Here is a 19,304-nt window from a genome sequence, read left to right on the forward strand (position 1 = left end):
CTTAAAGTCAATCAATTCGCCTCGGTATTCCACGACAAAGTCTCCTTTATTAAAAGGGGACAAGGCAAACACTCCACGACCTGACAAAAAGTAAGATTAAACAGTTGTCATTGTAATCTATTGTAATAATTACAGTAATGTTTAGCCCACGATAAACAATTTATAATTCTGCTGTGTAAATCTGGGTGTATCTAGATTACTTTAATTGCCTCATGACTTTTAGACAAGAGAAACTCACATGTACAATGTTCATGCTATATAAGTGTACACTAAAGTCTAGAAATTGACATTAAAACATTGTTGCATTATACTGACTTTAATCAGCTTGCTGACATGTTGATCTTAAACTTCTGTGAGGAAATTAATGTCTGCGTTGATGACGTTCAGTTCAGACTTGCAAATTAAAGATAATTTTCTTCACCATGGTTTGGGTGTCTAATATTAGGCTGTATGATGGTCTTGTAATAATAATTAAGTAAAAGCCTATTTTCATTTTTAGACAATGGTAGTGCATTTGTATGAGCATTTAAATTTTTGTAAATCAAAAATACACCTGATGACAGTTAGAATTTGAAGTATTGAGTATATTTACTGTTATAACAATTATAAATATAGCTAAATCCACAGAGTAACACAAGCTTGTAATGTATACCATCTTTGTATTGGTAACTTTTTGTTCCTTGTAATATATACAAATCTATATTGTTTCATAAAATATCATACTGTAGCACTATAGTCATGTTTTTTTAAAAAGGTACATTTGTTTACAACATTAGACGTTAGTGATTAACCAACAGGTTATTATCCAAAACTGAAACAATGCAATCATCACTGACAATTTTAATAATCCAAGTTATAGAGTTTTGTCCTGTGAAAATTTGGGAAATTATGTATTCACTGTATTTTGATGGCTGAACGAGTGGTGTAACACAGGCATCCTGGTACATAACACACTTCTGTCTCTCTATTAACAAGCTGAATCACTGAAGGAAAATTATAAAAAAGGACAGCAACAGAAACATAACTACATTTTGCTATTTAAAGGGCCATTTCACCGATAGGAACATTAATCTTTATGGAAAGTGAGTCATATTTGTAGTCAAAATGTAACATAAATGTAGAATTTTGTGCCTATTTGACTGAGAAAAGACAAAATGTGACTTTAGAGCACATTTGTATGAAAAACTACAACTCCCACTATGCACCACAATGCACAGCACTGCAAGCCACTCCCATTAATCGGAACACGGCTCAGATATGATATTGTGTACATAAATGCCACGTTAGTAAAACAAAGAAAATAACCACCACCACTGTGTCTGACAGACACCAATCATGACTTACTTTTAAACGTGATGTTACATTGTGGTACACACAATAACACTCTGGCCTGCTGTGTAGCAAAGTCTTATTCAAACAGTAACGTGCGGTTTCAGATCCGCAGTACAAATGTCTTTTCAAGTAGTTAAAAAAGGGTATGCATTTTAAATGTTTATTTAGTTTTACCAATTTTCTTTTTGTCTCTTGTTTACTGTAATTACATCTGTGTAATATTAGCCTCACTGCTCTCACAATATAGACATATAAAACACCGCTCAGATATGCTATTGTGCATATAAATGCCACCTTAGTATAACAAAGAAAATAGAAGCACTTACTTTAGTTAGACGTCCATTTATCCCTGCATCCTGCACACAAGCGCGTCCCCTGCACAATATCTCCACAGACGCGCTGCCTCAGCTCTTGGAGCTTGTGCTCGTAAGCCGAAACACGTCTTTGATATAAGCACGCCACCAGAAACATTAACAAAACAAAACGTTTATATCCTTATCTGATCCAGAAATCTTAAACCGAAAGCACACAGCGCAAGTCTGTCCAAGCTCATATACTCTGCAGCGCGTTTGCTCGTCGAAGCCGAAGCAAACGCGGATGTGAAATAAACATGTCCAAAAGCGCGCAAATGTGCTCTCTTGCCTCGAAACCTTCACCAAACGAACATCCATATCCTTATCTGATGCAGAAATGTAATAAAGAAGCCACACAGCGAGAGAACAGGCAAGCTTCTCTACGCAGCAGAGACCGATGGTTGCGGTGTCTTCCCCCGGCTCCTCTACCCAGCCGACGCCCAGGCTCCGGCTTCTCCTCGGGCTTCTGTTCCTCCGTCTGCCTGACCGCTTTGCTGTATTGTGGCTCATAAAGGTGCAATGTACAGCGGATTAGAACATCACGCTTGCGAAATCACCCTCTTCTATATCATATTGATTAACTTCCACTGTTATTGTAACATGAATTCTGGCTCGCTCCACAACTTCTGTTTAGCTTAGCTTAGCATAAAGATGGCGGCTGATCGTTTTTTCCCGTCTGTGTTCGTATATTTTCGTAAGTCCCACCCACTGATCTGTAATTATTCTGAAGCGTGAGTGGGTCCCACCCATAGCCCCCACCTTGGAAAAATGAGGAATGAGTGTCTGTAGTCTTTCACACTCAATAGAGATACAGGATTTCCTTCTTTCAATGACGCAAAATGACGATTTTTACATCATTGAAAGAAGGAAGTGCCTCACTGAAATCAGTATTTCTCCCCTCTCAGGGGAAACTGAGGGAATGATGCACGACCATTCAAAAACGTGACTGGGGTTCTAACGGTACAAAGCTTAATGCAAATGGGTGAAGTTTCCCTTTAAGTGCTACTGATGAGAGTTAATTCTATGTTTATGGAACCTGCCTGCATACATACTGTACAAGCGTGCATGGGTCAATACTGTATGTTTATTTCAGACAGATTATGACTTGGTCTTAGTCATGGTTATATTTTAATTGTATTAAAATCACATATACTGTATCATTATACATTGGTTGGTATTGTAAAACGAATGTAAATTTGAGGTGAACTGTCTTATGAGTTAAACTACGGTTAGTAATAAAACCACGATTTATTTTCTGTATCATACACTCCCAAAAACTTGTAAAAATTTTCTTCAAACTCACCTTTATAATTACTGATGAACTTGGTTTCCAGAGCATAAGTTTTGTCCACGGCGTTTAACTGTAACGGGGTGCTTTAATGAAAGCGAGTGAGATGAGAATCCATATGCAAAAGGTGTTTAATTTTAAAATCCCAATAAGGGCCAGCAAACAAATCCAAAGGTAAATCCAGTAATTGTAATCCAGAGACAGGCAAAATATATCAGGGCGGGCAGAGTTCAAACAAAATCCAAAAACAGGCACAGGTCAAAAATACAGGCAGATCCAGGTAACAGATAAAACAGATACAGAAAACAGATTCAGAAAACAGGCAGATACAAACAGGATGTGGCGATGTAATAATCAGCAGGGAACAGGTGAACAGGAAGTGACTTATATACAAAACAGACAGGAAGTGTGAACTGAAACATGGCATGATGGAAATCAAAATAAAAGTCAGAACAGAGCAGGGTATCAAAATAAAAGTCCAAAATACAAAAATACACAGAACACAAGTAAACACAGAACAAAACCTTACAGAACCCCCCCTCTAAAGGGCGACTCCCGGAGCCCAACATTCAAATAATAAAGTCCAAATAGAGGGTGGGCGGGCGGGCCAGGACCTCTTGGCAAGGCAGGGCAGTTCAGGAGAGGTCCTGGGTCATATGGCCAGGATGGTCCAGGATCATGAGGCAGATGCGGGCCAGGGTCATGGGGCAGATGCGGGCCAGGGTCATGGGGCAGATGCGAGCCAGGGTCATGGGGCAGATGCGGGCCAGGGTCATGGGGCAGATGCGGGCCAGGGTCATGGGGCAGATGCGGGCCAGGGTCATGGGGCAGATGCGGGCCAGGGTCATGGGGCAGATGCGGGCCTGGGTCATGGGGCAGATGCGGGCCTGGGTCATGGGGCAGATGCGGGCCTGGGTCATGGGGCAGATGCGGGCCTGGGTCATGGGGCAGGCTTGGACCTGGGTCATGGGGCAGGCTTGGACCTGGGTCATGGGGCAGGCTAGGACCTGGGTCATGGGGCAGGCTTGGACCTGGGTCATGGGGCAGGCTTGGACCTGGGTCATGGGGCAGACATGGAGCAGGATCAAGGGGCAGGCATGAAGCTAGGTCATTCGGCAAACATGAAGCTTGGTCATGAGGTAGGGATAGACCTGGAACACAAGGAGAGGAAGGATCAGAGTCCACTTCGGTCTCCGCCTCGGTGTCCTCTGCCTCCTTCCTGTGTCCGGGTACTACCCCCCCCAAAAAAAAACTTGGGAAAGCTTCCACAGCCCAGGGTGGCGATGTTCCAGATGGTGGGCTAGATGAGCCAGACGAATCAGACGGGACAGGTAAATCAGGCAGAACAGACGAAACAGATGAGTCGGGCGGATCAGATGAGTCGGGCGGATCAGATGAGTCGGGCGGATCAGATGAGTCGGGCGGGTCAGATGAGTCGGGCGGATCAGATGAGTCGGGCGGATCAGATGAGTCGAGCAGATCAGATTCAGGGCCTTGAGGAACCTCGGGAACAACAGAGCAGAAGGCAGACCAAACGCACCACAGGGCTATGGCAAATTCAGGTAGTATATAGTCAAGAAGACATACCTTTGTGGTAGTAGGTTCAGGCATGGCGGCCATCTTGATGGCAGGTGCAGGGTGAATGATAGCCCTCATTAGTGCAGGTGTGGTTGTGATGATGGCTCTCTGAAGTTCAGGTGCAGGGATGATGGTAGCTCTCTTGAAAACAGGTGTGGGTTCAGAATCAGTCAGGATGGCTGCCATTTTTTGATCAGGATGGTTGGCGGCCATTTTATTGACAGGAAGGATTGTGGTTGCTTTCTTGAGGACAGGTGCAGGTGCAGTGACAGGCAGGATGGCAGCCATTTTGGGAACAGGCAGGGTGGCGGCCATTTTATGCTCAGGCATAGACAGAGCAGGCATAACGGGTACAGGTGTGGGCATAACAGGCAGGACATGGTGTGGCGTGTTGGGAATAGCCTCTGGTTTGCTATCCGCAACACCCACCGTGAAGGGAGAGCCACACAACAACAGGGCAAAGTCAATAACTCTCCAGGGACCAGGCAGACATATCATGAGGCATACACAGACGCAACCACTCATCAAGAGCATTATAAAAAATCTGTTTCAATGTTTCCTCATCATAATGTACTTGATTAGACAATTCCAGAAAATCACTCACATAATCCTCAATACGGCGGTGGTTCTGGCGGAGTTCAAGTAGTGCAAAAATGGGTTTCATGTTGCTGGTGGGAAGTTACTAACCTTCGCTGGATCCGGGTATTGGCTGATTATTCTGTAACGGGTTGCTTTAATGAAAGCGAGTGAGATGAGAATCCATATGCAAAAGGTGTTTATTAGTAAAATCCCAATAAGGGCCAGCAAACAAATCCAAAGGCAAATCCACAATCGTAATCCAGAGACAGGCAGAATATATCAGGGCAGGCAGAGTTCAAACAAAATCCAAAAACAGGCACAGGTCAAAAATACAGGCAGATCCAAGTAACAGATAAAACAAATACAGAAAACAGATACAGAAAACAGGCAGATACAAACAGGATGTGGCGATGTAATAATCAGCAGGGAACAGGTGAACAGGAAGTGACTTATATACAAAACAGACAGGAAGTGTGAACTGAAACATGGCATGATGGAAATCAAAATAAAAGTCAGAACAGAGCAGGGTATCAAAATAAAAGTCCAAAATACAAAAATACACAGAACACAAGTAAACACAGAACAAAACCTTACATTAACACGTGCTCCTCCGCATTTTTAATAGGGTTTATCCTCCTCCGTCTCATTTTGGCCTTGACCCGCTACGCCGTGACGAAATTGAAAAAAAAATAGTACTATTGTTCAACTTTAACTTAAATATCGACGCGAAATAAAAGTTTATTAATGGTGTTTTTCTCCGCACTCAGCAATGCTTTCTTACATATCAACGCGGAGTTAAAAACTTTTTTCCACATTTTTATTTACAAAACAGCTTCAATTACATCACATCGAGACCCCATGTCATTACATTGCGTGATCACTGCATTTTAAGAATAACTCGTTTATGATTTACTATAAACAAATTAATTAACTTACCTGCAAGACCAACCGCATGTGCTGCTGCTGCAAAAGTGTGTATCTTTGCGTGTGACGTCATAGGTGTGCTTACAGGTGCAGTTCTGAGACTGAACTGCAGGGGCGCTGAAGAGCACCGCTTGAACACACACTCACACACTTAAGTCAGGTATTTGCTCATGGTGGGGCTTCAAAAAAAAACTGCAGGAGGCATATCAGCAGCCCTAGAGCCTATTAAAAGCAAAACATTGTGGGGACCGAGGATTTGGTCCCCACTTTGTTTTCGGTCCCCACTTTGTGAGTGTGTTTACAGGTTGAGGACCCCACCATGTAATATAAACACACACACACACACACACGCACACACATATATATACACTCACATTTCTTACTGGTTGTTATGTATGTTTTGTGGATCTATGTATTTGTATTTTGCATTTCACTTCTAATCTGTAAATATTGTAATTGTCTGTTTGCCAAAAAAAAGTCATCAGGTGTCACAATGTACAGTGAGCTAGTGCCCTTACAAGTGGCCGAGCCCGAGAACATGATTCACCAGCGAGCTAGGGCAGTGGTTCTCAAACTGGGGTCCGGGACCCCCAGGGGGGCCCCAGTTTTATAACATTTTATAAAATACATACATTTATCATGAATTCTGTGTAATTAAACCTAATAAAAATAAGGCTACTAACCAACAGCACTACTTTGTATAACTTAATATGTTTTGTTTAATTAAAAACTAAATTTTAGAACAGTTTTTGTCATACATTTTCTTTGGGGGAGCCGCGAAGGAATGCAACGTACACAAGGGGGGCCGCATGCGGAAAAGTTTGAGAACCACTGAGCTAGGGAACTGACTGAGACACACTGAGAGAACCCATCCCCCACACTGACGCATCAGATGTACTAGGCCTCAGCAACTCAACCCTACTTGACACTGGAATTTTTTATCGTCTCGACGATACATTTTTTTCGACGACTCGTATTTGATTGTTTTGAAGTAGGGATGTGTCGGACTTTAAGGCGTCCAAAGCATGTTCATCAATGGAGAAAGACACAAATATCTAAATTGAATATTTATTGATCAGATATGAAAAAGTTACAGCATGCTGGGTCGTCTCAAGTCCTAACAGCAGAATTTGACGAACTACTAGCTCAGGAAAAAACATGAGTATTTATCGTCGTTCTTTCTTCAGAATTCTCCTCCCCCAGCTGGCTATTCTCCTTATCAGATTCCATCACCACATACCTGTGGGGGGTTGCATAGCAAACAGACAGAAAGACATACACAGACCATTCTGTTCCCTGGGGCATTATGTCCTTATTTGGACATCTTTGTAACTTTTGCACTTTTAGCAATCATCATGAAATGTAGGCAGTAAATATGTAAAACATAATTATTCAACAACACAACAATACTCCATTGTTCATAAATTGGTTAAATGCATTCATTAGTTAAACATACTAATTTTCACTTTCTCTAAATGTAACATAGTTATAAAGCAAGCAACTTGTTTATTGAAACCATCTGTTCTGTGTGTTTTCCCTTCAGGGCTTTTTTACAGCCCCCCGGCTCCCACACACACCAGTCACTTTGTGCCCTCGAGCATTTCATCCCTACATGTCAATGTCTTATTACAGGGCAATCTTCTACATTAGTCATGGGCACAAAGGCATAATCATTTATATATTTTAACACATTAATATTCATAGCAACATGTAATTTTATAAATCCAAACACCTCTACATGTAACAATCTGGAAATGAATGATTGCCAGTGAACTAATATCAAAAGCATGCACTTCTTTGTCTGTGTGTTTTCTCCTTAAAGCTTTACTCTTATCTCGGCCATCACCAGCTGGAAATTCCTTCACTCAAGCTACCTCCCCCCAATAACCCTCCACACACAGACAGCTCTCTTGTACTCAGCACAGAAATCATTGTTTTAAAAATACACATGAATTAAGATTATAAACAGCACGATTTTTCGGGAACAGACATTTTTATCATTCGCAAACATGTCTTTTGTGTAAAAGCATTTCGAAATCTGTGCGCAGGACATTAAGATTTCAAGCTGCAATGTCTGTAAAGGACAAGTTAAATCGCGGAGATTAAAAACAGTACATTCGCAGGGCTCTCAAGTCTCACACATTCACTGTGAGATACACGCATTTCAGTCAGTTTACACACTCACACCTTATATTTCTTTTTTTTATTATATAATGCAAACACAGAAAGTGACTCTATTTACAAGTGCTTAATAACAAAGGGAAAAACAAAACAAAACAAATAAAACAAACAAACATATTCGCTGCCCATACAAATTCAAACTAAAAGCTGCTGTATATTTGCATGAAAGTTGTATACGGGTTACCAATGGATAAATCAATTCAATAATCGACCACAGTCTCACGCCAACCCTAATATATTGCTTTTGGATGGTGTCAAACAAGAACATCTAGTGTGTATTGCATTAAAAAAAGTGGACGTGCAGTAGAGAACCAGACCTGGGTAGTGGTCAGGTCGATACACACGACACTTACCCTGTGGTATATTTTTATATTTAACAGTTGATAATGTATGAATATGTCATGGATCTGCTAGTGTTTGATGCATTAAAAAAAAGATGTGTAGTGCTGAGCCAGGCCAAAACAAAGGCCTTGTCAACATACACGCCACACTTGCCCTATTTTATACTTTGTTTGAATGTGCCTATGTCTGATTATTTAAAGTGTAGTGCCTGAAATAATAGTGATAATAATAATAATAATAAGGGTGTAAGGCATGAAAAGCGGGACCAGACTGAGGCTGGAAACCCCGGAGGAGAGATTACGGGGAACAACAGGGAAGCAAAAGCCCCAGACCCAATGCCACACAAATTCACCCCTGATAGGCAAAAAAAAAAAACACAGTCAGAACGGGGCCGGGGACAGAAGGAATAGGAGAAAAATAAATATATTTCTGAGTTTATTCAAAATAATGATTAATAAAAAAAAAAAAGAATGTCAGTCTCTCATCCTGTAAATGTGGGTGGGGGAGTATTATTTTGGCTGGTCTCAGACATAGAAGATAAGCTGAATTGTGACTGTTGTAAGGTAATAAGAGATGTCCAAGAGGGATGTGGCTCTAGTGCAGTAATTCTCAAAGTGTGAGAATTGGTCCGCCAAAAGATGACCTAAACTAAACGAAACGGTGATATCAGTTGTTGCCTTTCTGTTTTAATAACGTAAAAATGGATCGGTGGCTAAACCAAAGAGGAGTCAAAATAAAAGATCAAGCGTCAACTGAAAGCAGCTAAAATCCACAGATCTATTAGTTTTGTAATGTACTAGTTTTTGTTCAAGTGTAAAATCCCTGTAATTTCAGTGATTTTGGAGTTTAAGGGGAACATTTTTTCAGCATTTTATTGTTACCATTGTTACAACCATAGACTTCATATACCCACCACCTCAGTTTTAAATTAATGGCTCTTTGGAATGACATTAAGTTGGACCTAGGCTGTTACAGTATGCTTAATTGCATTTTTTTTCACATGTGCAGTTTGTTGTTCATATTAAGCTGCAACTCATTTCACGTTTACTTTTTCAAATGAAATAAAATTCATATACTAATTTCTGAACATAGCATTGCATTTGTTTTTAAAAAATTAGTTTTTGACTTGAAACAGTTGCATATTAAACTTAAACTTAGCTTATCCTTCCTATTTTGTTGTTTTTTGGGGGAGTGTTAGAGTGGGATTCTGTTAGGTGGTCCTCAGAAAAAAATTGGAAGATAAAGTGGTCCTTGGGCTAAAAAAGTTTGAGAAACACTGCTCTAGTGTGTTATTATTAATAGAGTTGGACAGGTAATGCATTGAGATGTAGTCTATTAGCAGGTTTTTCCACGATGCAATATGAATTTTGTTTCTTGTTTTCCAGTTCATGAGGATTGTTTTCTTTGCGATGGTTAGCGCCACCAAAAGTAACTGACTATTTGTATTGTTAAAGTTTGTTGCAGATAAGTCTCCGAGTAGACAAAGGGATGGATCCATTGGGATATTTTGGGGGGTATTTTGTGTGCAATATGTGCAGATTTCTGAGGTGAAACCCATTTTGAACAATTTCCAGCCGGTTAGGTGTGATCTATGGAGTACTTTATACTGTATGAGTTGCAGGTTGGCATTTTTTGTCATCCGGTAAATATTTTTGCATATTTGAGTCCAGAAATCAGGATCAGGAGTAATGGATAAATATGATTCCCATCAAGTTTTAGGTAAGTTTAATGTATTGTCTGATTTTGATATTATTTTGTATATTTTGGAGAGTAATTTTTTAGGGACAGATATATTAATTAATTCTGCAGTTAATGGAGAGAGATCTGGAGTAATGTCCTGAATGTTAATTTTGAACTGAATAGATGACTTGATTTGTATGTATTCTAAAAAACAATTACTCCTGATGCCATATTTCTGGACCAAGTGGGAAAACGAGGCAAAGTTATTATTTAGTAAGATGTGCTGTAGTTGTGTGATGCCCTTTTCTGCTCATGTGTTAAAGTTAAGTGGCTTCTTGTTAATAGTGAAATCTGGGTTATTCCAAATGGGAGTGTATTTAGATGGTGCAAGACAGGAATTTGTGATTTGATGAAATTTCCACCAGGCTGTCAGAGCTGTTGCTATTGTTGGTGCTCTAAAGCATGGATGTTTTTTGATTGCTTGACTATAGAACGGTAAATTTGAGATTTGGATATCGGTACAGATTGTTTGTTCAATATCTAGCCATATGTTTTCTGATGGGTTAGGATGAATCCATTTATATATGTTTTGAAGCTGGTTGGCCAGAGAATAGTGGAAGAAATGTGGGGCTTCTTATCCTCCTTGTATTTTGGATTTCTGTAGGGTGGTCAATTTGATTCTTGGTGTCTTGTTTTTCCAGTAAAATTTGGTGATGAGTGAGTCTAATGATTTAAACCAGGCAGAGGTGGGTTGTACTGGAATCATTGAAAATAAATAATTTCATCTAGGGAGTATTGTCATTTTTATTAATGATATTCTGCCCATAATTGATAATGGTAGATTCATCCAACGTTGAAGATCGTCATTTATTGTTTTGAGTAATGGGGTAAAATTAAGACCAAACAGCTCTGACAACCTGGGGGAAACCTTTATACCCAAATATGTGATGTGGCCAGTGCATAGAGGGATAGGTAGTGTCTGGGATGTCACATCCAAGCTGTTGGGGAGTAGTGGTAGAATTGAAGATTTGCACCAGTTGATTGAATACTCTGAAATGTTTGAAAATGAATCAATGAGTTTGATTGTTTCTTGTAATGATACGTTTGGATCTTATAGATATATTAAAGAGCCAGTAAGATGACAATTTTAAGCATCCTATCACTATTTATAAGTCCCGGACAACAGGTTTAAATGCATGCAAGGTCAAAAAACACTGTAATTTTCTCAAAATATAAATTTAAAATTACCCCATTTCTCAGAGATCCCCAAACGATTCGTGTGAAGCCGTTCAACAACTCAGTCTGCCTAAACCCCACCTTTCAGTAGCCTACTCTGTTCTGATTGGTCAACTGACAGAGTGTCTTTGCACAGATCACAGATCAGTCGCGCAGACCACAGACCAACAATAGTGCAACATGTATTGACCTCGTGCTAACATGATTTACTGAGAAGACATTGTCAACATCAATACACATCATTCATCAATAATCCAAGCAATAAAAACGACGATTGAAACTAACATTTTACACTCATTTAAGCATTTATGTAAACTAACCGGGTCATAACAAAACCGTAAGTGAGCATGCGTTAGCCGTTTGCTAACGTGACTCTCTGACAGTAAATGAACAGTTTAAACAAAGACATCAATCATCATTAATCCAAGCAATACAAACGACGATCGAAACTAACAGTTTTACACTCATTTAAGCATTTATATAAACTAACTAACCGGGTCATAGCCAAACCGCTTGCTATCGTGACTCTGACAGTATATAAGTTAGAGTTTAACTCATTCACCACCAGCCTTTTTGAGAAAAGTTGCCCACCTGAATTTTTGTGATTTTAACAAAATTTTCACAAAATTCCTTGCAGGAAAAATTATCTTCTATAAATACAGGGCTTAAAGTTTTCCGGCACCGTGCCGGATCTCCGGCGTGCGGCGTTGGGGACGAATGTAAAAAAAAAATCAGTTTAAGTACATGCGTTCACCTACAAATAGTATGAGAGCTACACATATTTCACACTTACAAACTAGCCAATCAGAAGTAGGGTGGGGCGGGTCTTTGAAGTGTGGTTGAGACTTGAGAGCCAGCTGCAGATGCCGAGCGGAGACCGAAGACATTTGCCTGCTGCTTTGACCATAGATATGGCTTTGACTATGTAACTATAAGGAGTGTACAAAAGCGTTACAGGAATTCTCGTCGAGTTGAAATGCTGTCTCGCGATTTCAGTATAAAGTTGCGTTTGTGTCAAAATGTTTGCTTGTATTATTTTATTCTGTAACGCAATAACGCACGCAGCCACGCAAACCATCACCCTGACGAACACACGCATACATTCGCGCCTCTTGATGGTTCGTTATTCTGGTGCGTGCATGCGTTAGTGCATGTGATTACAGAATAATATGATGACAAGAAGCACGTGGAGCTCTTGATGCAAAAGACAAGTGCGCTTGACTGGCTTTCCAGACACCTAGGAATTTTTAAGTCGCAACATCATTTGAATTAAGTAACTTTAATGTTACATTATCCACTTCAAATGAAGGGTGCAAAGATTGTGTAATAAATATTAGATCAATAATAAATATTAGGGGTGTGACGAGATCTCGCGAAATTAATTATGTTACAAGATTTTTCGTGGAGGTGAAATGCTGGCCGTTTCTCAAATTAATTAGTAGACTGCATATACATCATAAAGACTGTCTTATTAGGTCATATTAAGAATAATAAAGTTTACTAAATGTATTTAGTTGATCACGTTGTTGTAATATGCTTATGACTTGCGAATGCAATGCTCAGTTAACCAGTTAACATAAATAAACCTTGATGTATGCATGCATATGCGACGTCCGGAGAATGCAGCTTTCTGTTTAAACATTTCACAGTGCCTGTATTATATATGTCTTTTACTGCATGTGCTTTTTTGTTTGGGTTTCCAATAATGTTCGTTTGGGAAATCAAATCGTATAAAGTCTGAGACACGTTGTGATTGTCTTTTGATCATATGTTGTCTCAGTCAGGAGATTAAACCCTTATCTGAGTTTATATGATTTAATGTCTGCATGCTCTTGCTCAAGAATGACAGTGAGTGTATCATTTCTAGTGTAAAGAATTTGACAAATATTAAAGATTAAAATGAATTTAAACGTTGGCTAAAAATAAGCATTTCTCCGTCTAAAGTGAAAGTGTAAATAACATCCGCGAGACGAGTCCTCTAGCGCCCTCTGCAGGCATTTGTTATAATACATAAAGCTGGTTTATTACACATGCTACATAAATGTAATGTGTATGTTATTGTAATGTTGTTTAATGTAACTTGGTTTTAAAACTTTATTTACAATTATTATTGGATCATAATTATTATGTAATTTTAAAGGTTATTGCTCACTTGAGTCTATTTTTATTACCAAAATTATCAAATTACTTCACTATCAATCAGCAAAATAATTGTCTGGGGCAGTCCTAGATTAGTTAAATCATTTTAAAATATTGTGATTTCAGTTTCCCATTTATTTAATCACTGAGGATTTCTTAAAGTGTAAAAATCTCGTCTCCTCATAAACCCAATCTCGTGTCTCGTCACATCCCTAATAAATATTTATTAAATGCTCACTCTAATTATTATATAAACATTAAACATGTTTTGACCAACAATGAATCTCATTTAACATGTTGTGTATGTGGCTTGTGTGCCCTATTATTACCATACATATATGCAAACAAAGATTTTACTAATAGAGCACAAAATTGTTAATAAGAACATAAAATCCCTCATAGATCTAGCGACTTATTTTTACTCTCATAATGCACCGCATTGATGTATTTACCTTTAAATGCACAAAGTGACTGATTTTGTTCAGTTTCAAATAGCCCATCATAATCTGTAGTTTAAGCTTGTCAAGTGTTAATGGCAGATACGTTACTAGTTAGTTTCAACAATGTTTTCAACAATGTGTCCACCCCCGCCCCCGGCAAAAGTTCAGGCTCAGGATTTTTTTTTTTCTTTAACCCCTGTAAATATATAAACATACAAATTATATCAAATTAAAGAACACACCCTCTGCTTTCAAACAAACAATAAACAAACAAACAAACAAACAAAATGGGGAAAAAACATTTCATTATATATTTACTTTTTCTACTTAATTTAACCACTGAAATATGGATAAAACATTTTGAGCAAAAAGCTTAAAAAATTGCGTTTTTGTAAAGGAATTTATGTTAGAGATCAGACTCAGAATGACTTTCAAATATAAAGGCAGTTAAAATAAATCCTTAAATCTTTTTAACTTCCGTTTTTGATAAATTCGGTTTGGTTTTATCTAGTGGATAAAAGCGGTATTACACTTTCACTTTGAAATTCGTCCAGAAAGGCATATTTATTAGTTAAATATGAACTCATAAATGATGAGATAACTCGTCAATGGCGGTGAATGAGTTAAACAACGATATCATTCATCATTAATCCAAGCAATAAAAACGACTATAGATATTTTACACTCATTTAAGCAAGTATGTAGCTATAATCATACTTACAGGTTGTGGTTAGGAGACGCATGTTGTTCCAAATAAAGTGGGTACTGAACCATCTTTCACAGCCAGACACGTTTAGTATATGTTGTGGTTTTCCTTTCCCTCAAATTAAACAATCTTCAGCTTTAGGTTTTGATTTTAAGAGATAGACTTTTATTTTCCGGACAAAACAAAAGCTGAGCCCGCCCTGGTGAATCCCCCCAGAACCAGAGTGTGGTCCTGGGAGGATCCTCCAGAATCAGTCTGACCCGCTGAGCCATGGCTTGGTAAATATATAGGTTTTGGTTCCCTCCCCTACATGGTTCAAACAATATGTTTCTGTTCAGGCTTGTAACTTGAAGAACCACATGACATTCCTCAGACCAGTGTCTCCTTCCCATGACCTATTTGACTCTAGGCTATTCATTATACTGAGACCCTCTGTGACCTTTGACATGAAACTATGTGTATATACACAGCTGGGTTGTAATAGTAATCTCATGGTAAACTCATGACACACATACTGCATAACTTCATGGTAAAATCATGACACACATACTGCATAACTCAAGATACACAAATTGCATGTGATTATAATGGTAAACTCATATTCATGTAAATTGGGATTAAAATAAACTTCTTCATATATCCCTCCTTGAAAAAGTCTCTTTTGGTAGTGAAAACAACACAATCTGAAAACACAGCGTGAGCTGATGTTTACACAGACTGTGGGCGAGTCATAGTTTTCGTTTCTCCCGGGCAAGGCTGTAGGCGGAGATTAGTATCTCATGTGACGTGGATAACCCCGGATTTCCACTGACTGCGGAGCGGCTGCAGATCGGCTCCGCTGCGTTACGGCTCCGCACTCTGCCGTCCGCCAATACCCACCAGTTCCGTATTTGTTGCAGAACGGCTGCGTGCTGAAGTGACGAGGTCTCGCAAATTCACGTGATGATCACGCGATATCTAGTTCTGTCTCCGCCAATTATGACGTTAAATTATGATGTTTTGCTGGACCAGACCAGATCAGATGTGAATTCAGTGAATTCAGGTATGATCACGCGATATAGTCATGGCCCCGCCCTGCGGAGCTGTCCGGCATCCGTCAAAAATATTTTGCGTATTCCGGAGGGCTGCGGATGGCCGGAGCTGTGACGGATTCGGAACGCAGTCAGTGGAAATACACACATTGACTTGAATGGAAACCGATTGACTCCGCCGCCGTTCCGCAGTCGGTGGAAATCCAGGGTTAGTTCGTGTGACGTGGCAAATATCAGGAAGAAGACTCACTCCCTATAACGACTCGTTTCAGCGATTCAGAGTCGACTCCCTGCTTTAGAAGCCAATAACTTTATTAATCGTGCACTTTTTGGTTCAACTACTTAACACGTTGTTTACATTGATGGACAGCTACATGACACACTGCAATAAAGGTTAGTTTCGATTTTGGATCTGTGTGACTCTTTAATAAATCATCAGCATAGAGACTGATTTTGTGATTCATAGATTGGATTCCATTAATATGGGTGTTTTGATGGATGGCTGCTGCTAATGGTTCAATAAAAATGGTGAATAGTAAGGGAGAGAGAGGGCATCCTTGTCTAGTTCCCCGGTGCAATGTAAAGCTACGTGATGTTAGTCCGTTAGTGATAACAGTGGCTGAAGGTGATGTATTCAAGATTTGGATCCAGTTAATTAATGACTCCCCGAAAACGAACCTCTCTAATGTGGAGAACAGGAATTTCCAGTTGACCCTATCAAAGGCTTTTTCTGCGTCCAAAGTAATTATGATAGTATTAACTTTTTTATGGTAGAATAATATATTAAATTGAAGAGTCTGCGTGTATTGGCACTTGCTTGTCTTCCTTTAATGAAACCGGTTTGATCGGGATGTATAATGGATGGTATAACTTTGTCTAACCTACGGGCGAGTGCTTTGGCAATAATTTTAATGTCTACATTAATCAGAGAGATAGGACGATAACTTGATGGTAATGTTGGATCTTTACTGGGTTTAAGCAGAAGTGAAATTGTAGCTGCGTTCATGTTACCTAGGAATTTAGATTTTTGTTTAGCTTCACTTATCATTCGGATAAAGAGTGGTGATAAAATGGACCAAAATTGTTTGTAAAACTCAGCAGGGAATTCATCGGGGCCTGGTGCTTTATTATTTGGCATAAGTTGTAGAGCTTTATGGAGTTCATGTTGTGTTATGGGTGATTCAAGGCTATTTTTTTGGTATTCACTGAGTTGAGGTAAATTTATATTCTTAAAAAATACATTTATTTCACTCTGATTTGTTTTTTTTTCTGATGAGTATAATTTACTGTAAATATTTGGAAAGATGGTTTATTTGTTATTGTGAGTTGTTGGGTTTCCCTGTTGAGTCTTTAATAACTGAGATTGTCGATTTTTCTTTATTTTGTTTTATTTGACTAGCCAAATATTTACCAGATGTATTGCTATGGTGAAAGTGTTCTTGTCTTAGCTTGTTAATTATAAATTGAGTGTGTTTATTGATTATTTTATTTAATTCGAGTTTATACTGCCTTAATTTATTCTGTATATCTTCTGTTGGGTTATTTATGTTAATGTTTTCAAGTTTTTTTAATTTTTTGTTCCAATTCCTCTTCTTGTTGCTTATCTTTCTTTTTTTTATAAACGGAGTATGAAATGATTTTCCCTCTTAGTACTGCTTTACCTGCTTCCCACAAAAAAGATGGGGAGGATTCCGGGGTGTCATTCATTTCTAGAAAGAATGCCCATTCTCTTTTAAAATAACTGTCAAAGTCAGGGTCTTTTAAAAGAGATGTATTAAATCGCCGTCTGGTATTGGGTTTATGAGGCTTACTTCTATTCCATTTTAATGTTACTGGTGCATGGTCACTAATTGTTATTGGATGTATTTTTGATTCTGAAATATTTGATACAATGGAATTACTAGTAAGAAAAAAATCAATGCGGGAATATGAGTGTTATATTTCTAAGAGACTGATAACTTTTCCTGCTATATACAATAAATGGACGAGGCGCAGGGAAGTTATCTGTCGAGTTGTCTCGAGTTTTTCTCGCGCTCCTCTGATGTCAATCACGTGGATGCGCGCCACGTGCACGCACAGAGTAGAAGAGCAAGATCCGAATAATGCTGTAAATAAGGCAGGTTTATTGAATATAGCCAAATACGTGTTAAATTATGCAATCAGAAGCTTTAGCTTACCTGACTCTAACGTAGTGGCTTCCTAAAAATAATGAAAGGACCAGAGATGTATTTCATATTATTGCCATGTAGTACTGAACATGTGTACTGAACTTATCTCTCTCTTAAACACAGCTTAAAATATACATGCTGCAATCCTAATGTATATAATACAGAATTCAGTTTAATTTTGATACATTTGTATTTTTTAATATGTAGAGCAATTTATTTAATTTGGATAAATTTAGGGGTTTTCACACTGCGCTTAACCCTGGGTTATCTTCATTCTAAACCCCGCTTTTAACCCTGGGTTAAAGCAACACCAAAGAGGTTTTTTTACCGTAAAATAACGTTTCCAAACAAGTTTCAGTGGTTCATCCACACAAAACAGGGTGAATGGCACTTTCACATTCGCTTTGCAGCCCTCTATCGGCCAAAACCGCACTAAAGAAGTTTCCAACCGTCGGGTAGCGGTCCTGTAGTTCGAGTGAAAACTACAAAAACATGCTTTACGGCAGACCTACAATCCAATCAGAGCCAGCTATGCTGCAGTATTTACGACAGTGGTAATGAACAATTACGCTTCTAACCTGTAGGGGGAGCAAAGAGCCAGAGTTCTTTAGTGTTGCTTTAAGGAGCGTTTCACACCTGTAATTTGAAAGCGGTGTTAGCACCGCTTTTTACCCAGGGTTATGAAACCCTGCTCTGGAGCAGGGTTAGCACCGCATTTGTGGTGTTAACCCCGCATTGTGGTGCCAAACGCATGCAGTGTGAAACGAAGCAGGGTTAGAATGTTATGACCCTAATTAAACACAGCTGATGTAGCTAATCAAGGCTTGATAATTACAGACAGGTGTGTTGAAACTGGGTTGGAGACTCATGACCCAGGGTTTAGGAATGCACAGTGTGAAACGTCAAATTATGAATACCCAGGGTTATCTCTTAACCCCTGGTTAAGTTTGAACAGTGTGAAACATGAAAAAAAATAACCCAGGATTCCGTTAACCCTGGTTTTAGAATAACCCAGGGTTTAACAATTTCAGGTGTGAAAAGCCCTTATGTCTGTCTTTTATCAGACTTACCAATTGTTATAATTTATATTTGTGCTGGTCAGTTATGAATAATAGGTAACATTGAACTGCTAGCAAAAACTTGAGAATTTGGTGGGGCAGAGGGTCTCCTCCCCTAACAGATGTTATCTCAATCCAAACTTTTAAATAAAACCTGAGAGCCCTGCATTCGCCACAACAAACTTGGTCAGACATTTAAGTTCATCACCTGATAGAACATAATAAGTATCAAAAGTCTGTTGATAATGCAAAACAGGCAAGACATTCAA

The sequence above is a fragment of the Misgurnus anguillicaudatus genome, chromosome 21, assembly GCF_027580225.2.
Source record: "Misgurnus anguillicaudatus chromosome 21, ASM2758022v2, whole genome shotgun sequence".
NCBI classification, from domain to species: domain Eukaryota; kingdom Metazoa; phylum Chordata; class Actinopteri; order Cypriniformes; family Cobitidae; genus Misgurnus; species Misgurnus anguillicaudatus.